The following is a 7,158-nucleotide window of genomic DNA, read 5'->3' on the forward strand; positions in this document are numbered from 1 at the left end:
TTATGACTAGTATTATTATTAGTATTAATAATAATATTATTATTTTATAGATGGAATTATTATTAATGTTATCAATACTATAGTTTCATTATTATTAGTTATTATTTTGTTAAAATTGTTAATAAATTGATATTCTAAATTAATATTACAGAATTTAATAAAACAGATATATATAAAAACAGATATACATGTAAATACAATTATATAAGTATAGCTATATAAATGGATATATAATCAGATATAAAAGAATTCAGTTATTATATATACAGAAATATATACGTATATTCTACAAATAATATACCTACTTGCGTATTTTGTTTCTAATCGCTATCCTTCTATTAAATTTGTCTCCTTAATTGGTAAATATATCTACATCAATAGATTCCAGGTACAAATCAATATTTTTTTTATCTGTTTCTTATTGTTTTTTTTTCCTGATGGAATAAAGATTATTGATCTCTTCTACTATAAAACTTGATGCATTTCAGTTGTTATGAGATACTAATCAACTTCACAATATCATTTATCAATCATAATGAAAGGACCCGTTCATATACATTATAAACGATTCACAATAGTTGATTACATCGCGAGGTATTTGACCTCTATATGATACATTTTACAAACATTTCATTCGTTTTTAAAAGACAAACTTTCTTTACAACGAAAATTGACGGTATGCACACCATTTCATAATACATCCAACTATAATTGACTTAATAATAATCTTGATGAACTCAATGACTTGAATGCAACGTCTTTCAAAATATGCCATGAATGACTCCAAGTAATATCTTTAAAATGAGCTAATGCACAGCGGAAGATTTCTTTAATACCTGAGAATAAACATGCTTTAAAGTGTCAACCAAAAGGTTGGTGAGTTCATAGGTTTATCATAACAATCATTTCAATATATTAATAGACCACAAGATTTCCGTTTATAAATATATGTACACTCGCAAGTGTATAAAAGTATTCTATAAGTTGTAGGCACCCGGTAACAAGCCTTAACGTTCATATTTTACCCTCTGAAGTACAGCAGATTAGGTGTGTTTAAAATAACCTCGAAGTACTAAAGCATCCCATAGTCAAGATGGGGTTTGTCAGGCCCAATAGATCTATCTTTAGGATTCGCGCCTACCGTACATAGACAAGTAGTTTAATGTTACCAAGCTAAGGGTATATTTCTTGTTTAAACCCACATAGAATTAGTTTTAGTACTTGTGCCTATTTCGTAAAACATTTATAAAACAGTGCATGTATTCTCAGCCCAAATATATATATAAAAAGGGAGTAATGAAACTCACAATACTATATTTTGTAGTAAAAATACATATGACGTGATTGAACAAGTGCAATGTTGGCCTTGGATTCACGAACGTATCAATATTGAGATTCATTATTGGAGGAAAAGTACGTAGATGCAACGGAGATGATAAACACTAGTTTGACTCACGAGCAATACTCCCGAACCATACCCATAACCTCCATAGCTTTAACCCATAATTTCCTTAGCTCTATCCCGCTCGAAAAACAATTTCGAAATCACTCGGACAGCACTCCGTCGTAATATTTTATGTATACTGATAATATCTTGAAATAATACGGAGTAAATATATATATATGTAAATCGATTGAGAGAGTTTAGAGAAAATATTTCCAAGTTTCTATCAAATAATAAAACCTATTGAATTCTATTTATAATAGATTTTTGAATTATTAAAGTGAATTATTAAAGTATAAATTATTAAAGTAAATTATTAAAGTATGAATTATTAAAGTGAATTATTAAAGTATGAATTATTAAAGTATGAATTATTAAAGTTAAGGTAAAGTAAAAATAAAGTAAAGGTAAAGTTTAAGTATAGTAAAAGTATAAAACTATGTACGTATAATACGCGTATAAATATATATAATATTAATTTAAATCGTTATATATATTTAATAAAATAAAATATAAATATCGTTATCTTTATCATACTGGTTAAGTAATGAGTTGTTAAAAGTGGTTCTAAATATTTATAAAAGTTATATACGTTTTAATAATAAAGTTCTTTTTAAACTGAAAACGTTTTTGTACGTTTGAAATTAAATCAAATAAATATGATAATTTTGTTTTCCAAAACTAAATATATTTAAGAAGCATTTTGTTTAAAGGTTAAAATAATGGAAATCGTTATATCATAAAATGTTTTAGAAAAGTAAAATCATATATTTTCATAATAGGTTTCAAGTTTTTAAATTACAGTCTGTTAGTGAAGCATGCGATAAAGTTCAAAGGTTAAATAAACGTATGAAATAATCTTAATGAAAAATGTCGAGTTACTTAACTTGTCGATATCCAACATCTAAGTTATTTACACTCCACGTTCTTACTTATAAATCACTTTACCATTTTCCGAATTTCATCAAAAAAAATAGATTTCTTAAATCACAGTGGACCTTATAACATAGACCCGTAATCATATCACAATGTATCTGATAAATCAATCGATAAACATATTGAAACAAATACGTTCATGTAAAGTATTATACGTTTAATACTTTATTAATATTTTTAAGTTATAATATATATATATATATATACATATATATATACATATTTATTTATATATAACGGTTCGTGAATCGTCAGAATTTGATCGAGGTTATAATGAATGTATGAACACAATTTAAAATTCTTGAGATTTAACTTAACAAACTTTTCTTATCGTGTCGGAATAATATAAAGATAAAGTTTAAATTTGGTCGGAAATTTCCGGATCGTCACACATAAACACCTTCACCAGTTTTAGTTAATCAAAAATTAAACAGAAAATAGGAAGAACACCAACGGGTGCTCTGTTCGTGCACAATATATTGGTTTCTTCAATTTTTCAACAATTTTAAGAATCTATTAATGCAGATATGTCATAAATCTTTCACTCAATCTATCTGGAAAGTTACAGAATCTAATTTAAACTATCGATCTCTAATTTTGAAGTTAAACTTTTAAACTCAAAAAGTCAAACAGTATTCTTCATTTAAATTCGAAGCTGCTGTTATGAATTAAGTTAAATTAACGAATTTAATAGTTTCTATACATGGTTAGAAAACATTTTCATGTTATAATCTTCATCTCTAATGTTATAAAAATCAAAAATCAAAATTTTTTTTTTAAAAGAAAGTAGCAACGGCAGCATCGGTTTTTTTGTTTTATATATATATATATATTTTTTTTTGCTTTGTTAATCAAGTTAATCACATATAATTATCTCTATGTGGGTCATTGAGTTCCAAAAATCGATTTTTGTAATCGTTAGTAAGATTGATATGGTGTTAAGTCGACTTGGAATTTTGAAGAGGAAGAAGAACATAAACAGACGAATACATGTTATAAATATTTGGGTGGGATATAAAACAGATAAGCAAGACAGAGGGGATGGCAGGGTGTTGTGTTGTGTAATCAAGTAGTCGTCGGTTCGAGTCCCATCTCGGGCAGTTTTACCCTTTTTAATGCTACAAAGGTATAACCTTATAATACTAGGATTTCTATTATTATTATTATTATTATTATTATTATTATTATTATTATTATTATTATTATTATTATTATTATTATTATTATTATTATTATTATTATTATTATTATTATTATTATTATTATTATCATTTATTATTATTAATATTATTAAAAACTTTCATCTTTAAGGTTATCATTTCTAATAACTATATTTTTATCATTTATCAAAACTATCATTATTATTGTTAAAATTATCATTATTTTTAGTATTATTATCATTACTATTATTTTAATGAAAATTACTATTATTATTACTTTTATGAATATAATTATTATTATTATTATTATCATCATTATTATTTCTTTTAACATTAAAATTATTATTTTTAACGTTATTATTATTATTACCATTAATTGTATTACTAATATTACTACTAGTATTAATATTATTATTATTACCACAAAATATTTTTATATATATAAAAGAAAATTACTACATGTAACATAAATATCACCAATATTACAAACTACCATCTTTTAATATATTAACTAATATATCATTAATTAAATTATACATTATGGATATATAAAATAACCTATTATAAGTATTAATGTAATATAAGGATATTAATCATAATACATTTTGAAATTTATAAACTTAGTTGATTAATATTATGTATTAATATATAAATAATATAGGTTCGTGAATCCGAGGCCAACCTTACACTTGTTCAATGATGTTATATGTGTTTTTACTACAAAATACAGTATGGTGAGTTTCATTTGCTCCTTTTTTAATTGCTTTTGCAATATATATTTTTGGGCTGAGAATACAGGCGCTGCTTTTATAAATGTTTACGAAATAGACACAAGTACTTAAAATACATTCTACGTTGAGTTGTACCACTGGCATATTTCCCTGTAGCTTGGTAACTACTATTTACATGGGTATTGTAAACGCGAATCCTGTTGATAGATCTATCGGGTCTGACAACCCCAACCGGACTGGACGACCAGTATTCAACGGTTGCACAGTACTTCGTTTTGGTGACTACACTTGGTACGGTGTAGTGAGATTTCATAATAAAGGGAATATGCGACGTTGATTAAATGTTATGTATGGTTACCAAGTGCTCAACCACTTAGAATGCTTTACATACACTTGTGAGTGTATTATGTTTATGATTATGAAATCTTGTGGTCTATTAACATATTGAAATGATTGTTATGATAAACCTATGAACTCACCAACCTTTTGGTTGATACTTTAAAGCATGTTTATTCTCAGGTACGAATTAAGTCTTCCGCTATGCATTTGCTCAATTTAAGGACATTACTTGGAGCCGATCATCGCAATGGGACCAAATGTTGATGACTTCGTCCAGGTGGATTAGGACGGGTCCTTTCAGTTGGTATCAGAGAGGTGGTCGTAGCGAACCAGGTCTTGCATTAGTGTGTCTAACTAGGAGTTGTTAGGATGCATTAATGAGTCTGGACTTCGACCTAGTAGTTGTTAGGTTATGTTAATGAGTCTAGACTTGAACCTGGTCTGCATGTTAAAAGTGTTTGCTTACCACCATTTGTCAAAAAATATCTACTTGTCATTTTCAGTCTCGACGCGTCTTATTGCAATTATTCATAGACGGTGTACAGACAAATTCACATCCCATCATATTAAGTCTTGTCTGACACGTTTCCTTAATTCCCTCCGTAATATACGGGATTTTCTGTACTATATTTAGGTATTCTATACAATTGGAATATCATCCGATATCCAAAAATCATCTCATATCGAAAATCCTTTATCTAACCGTACAAGACGGAACTCGCAACTAGTTCAAATTCCTTAGATTTCGACAGCTATTCTGATATGGATTTCGACTCAAGCTCCGAAGATAGTGCAACTAAAATAGATCAAACAGTTAGTCATCACCAATTCTGGATGAATTGGGGATGGGTTCATAGCCCAATTAATCATTGGAGGCAAGAAGAAGGTGATCCCTTCCACCAACCGAATTCACCTCTGGGTGAAGAACCTGAAGCACTTACCGGCGAACCTGTTCGAAACACCATTTTCTCTCTCATTTCCCGAGTATCTCGTCACGATCATATACTATACCAAATTCTAGATCTTATTTATCCACTTGTCTGAACCGACAGTCACCCCGGTGTAATAGAAGAGGTCAACGAGCTTCGCGCTCGGGTAGTGGCTTTAGAGAACCTGGTGCGAAGGTTATAAACACCAGCAGCAGCACCAGCAGCATTACCAGTACCACCATCAACAACATCAACAATACCATCATCACCACTAACAAACAACATCCGCATCACACGTCTCGACATCATAATCTATCCCACAAACATCAACATCATACGCACCATAGATACCAAGGAGTACCAATAATAATGAACGATGAAGTATTGATCCATAACTTCATTGATATTCTGCGAAGAATATGTGGTTTCAAAAAGTTCTAGAGATTTCTTATTCTAGTTCAAACCGAAAAGCAGATGAGATTAATATCATATTAACTCATTAAATTCATAATTTCATCTGAAGAAAATATATATGTATATATGTTTTCATAAAGATTGTAATTAAAAGTTCTTTTGTACAAAATATTAATGGTGAAATTTTTTTAACGGGTAGGTAATACCCGAGGAATAATTAGATTTCATCTTAATAAGTTACATTGTACATTCGTCGAAGCTGATTCAACAGTCATTTACTATCCTACTTACAACCACCGATATACGTATCCGTTCACTGCAGAATAACCATTTTCATTCAATTTCATATTTAGATTTTGACTTTCCAGAATCCAACAAATGGCATAATGAAGAAAACATATGACAAAATAAAATCTGTTAGAAACAAACAAATCAACTATGAAAAATTTTGTTAAGAATCCACGCTAACTGTTCCAGCTAACTGTTCCTAGCTAACTGATTACATTTTATTTATCGCAGTTTATTTATCGCAATTTAATTATCGCACTTTTATTTATCGTCATTTAATTTCTGTTATTTATTTTACGCAATTTAAATATCGGGACACGTATACAATGTTTTGACATATCATATCGACGCATCTATATATATTATTTGGAATCACCATAGACACTCTATATGCAGTAATGGTCGAGTTCTCTATACAGGGTTGAGGTTGATTCTACAATAATATATATAGTTTGAGTTGTGATCGAGCCTGAGACGTATACGGGTCACGACACGTATTAATTAATTCGTATATTATATATTAAACTATATATGAATTATTGGACTGTTACTGTGGACTATCGACTCTGGACTAATGACATTGGACAATTAAAATGAATTAAAATATTGATTATAACATATAAAACTAAACATTTCTTCAAGATTGCCACTTGATTTCATCTTAAACCTCATTTGTATCTCAATGATTACAATCAGCGTTCAAATCTATCATGATTCTTAAAAACACCTCAATCGAGAGGATAAACCAACCGCACTTCATCTACGGAAGAAAAGATTGATCCATATAGTTATGCACCTGAAAAACCCTCGGAAACTGAGTAAACGTTTGACACGTATCTGTTCTAGTTCCTTTGACATTGTTATACCGAAGATCGTTTTGCAATCCCTTTCCAAAGTAGCTAATTTTGTCACAGCTC

The sequence above is a fragment of the Rutidosis leptorrhynchoides genome, chromosome 10, assembly GCF_046630445.1.
Source record: "Rutidosis leptorrhynchoides isolate AG116_Rl617_1_P2 chromosome 10, CSIRO_AGI_Rlap_v1, whole genome shotgun sequence".
NCBI lineage: Eukaryota > Viridiplantae > Streptophyta > Magnoliopsida > Asterales > Asteraceae > Rutidosis > Rutidosis leptorrhynchoides.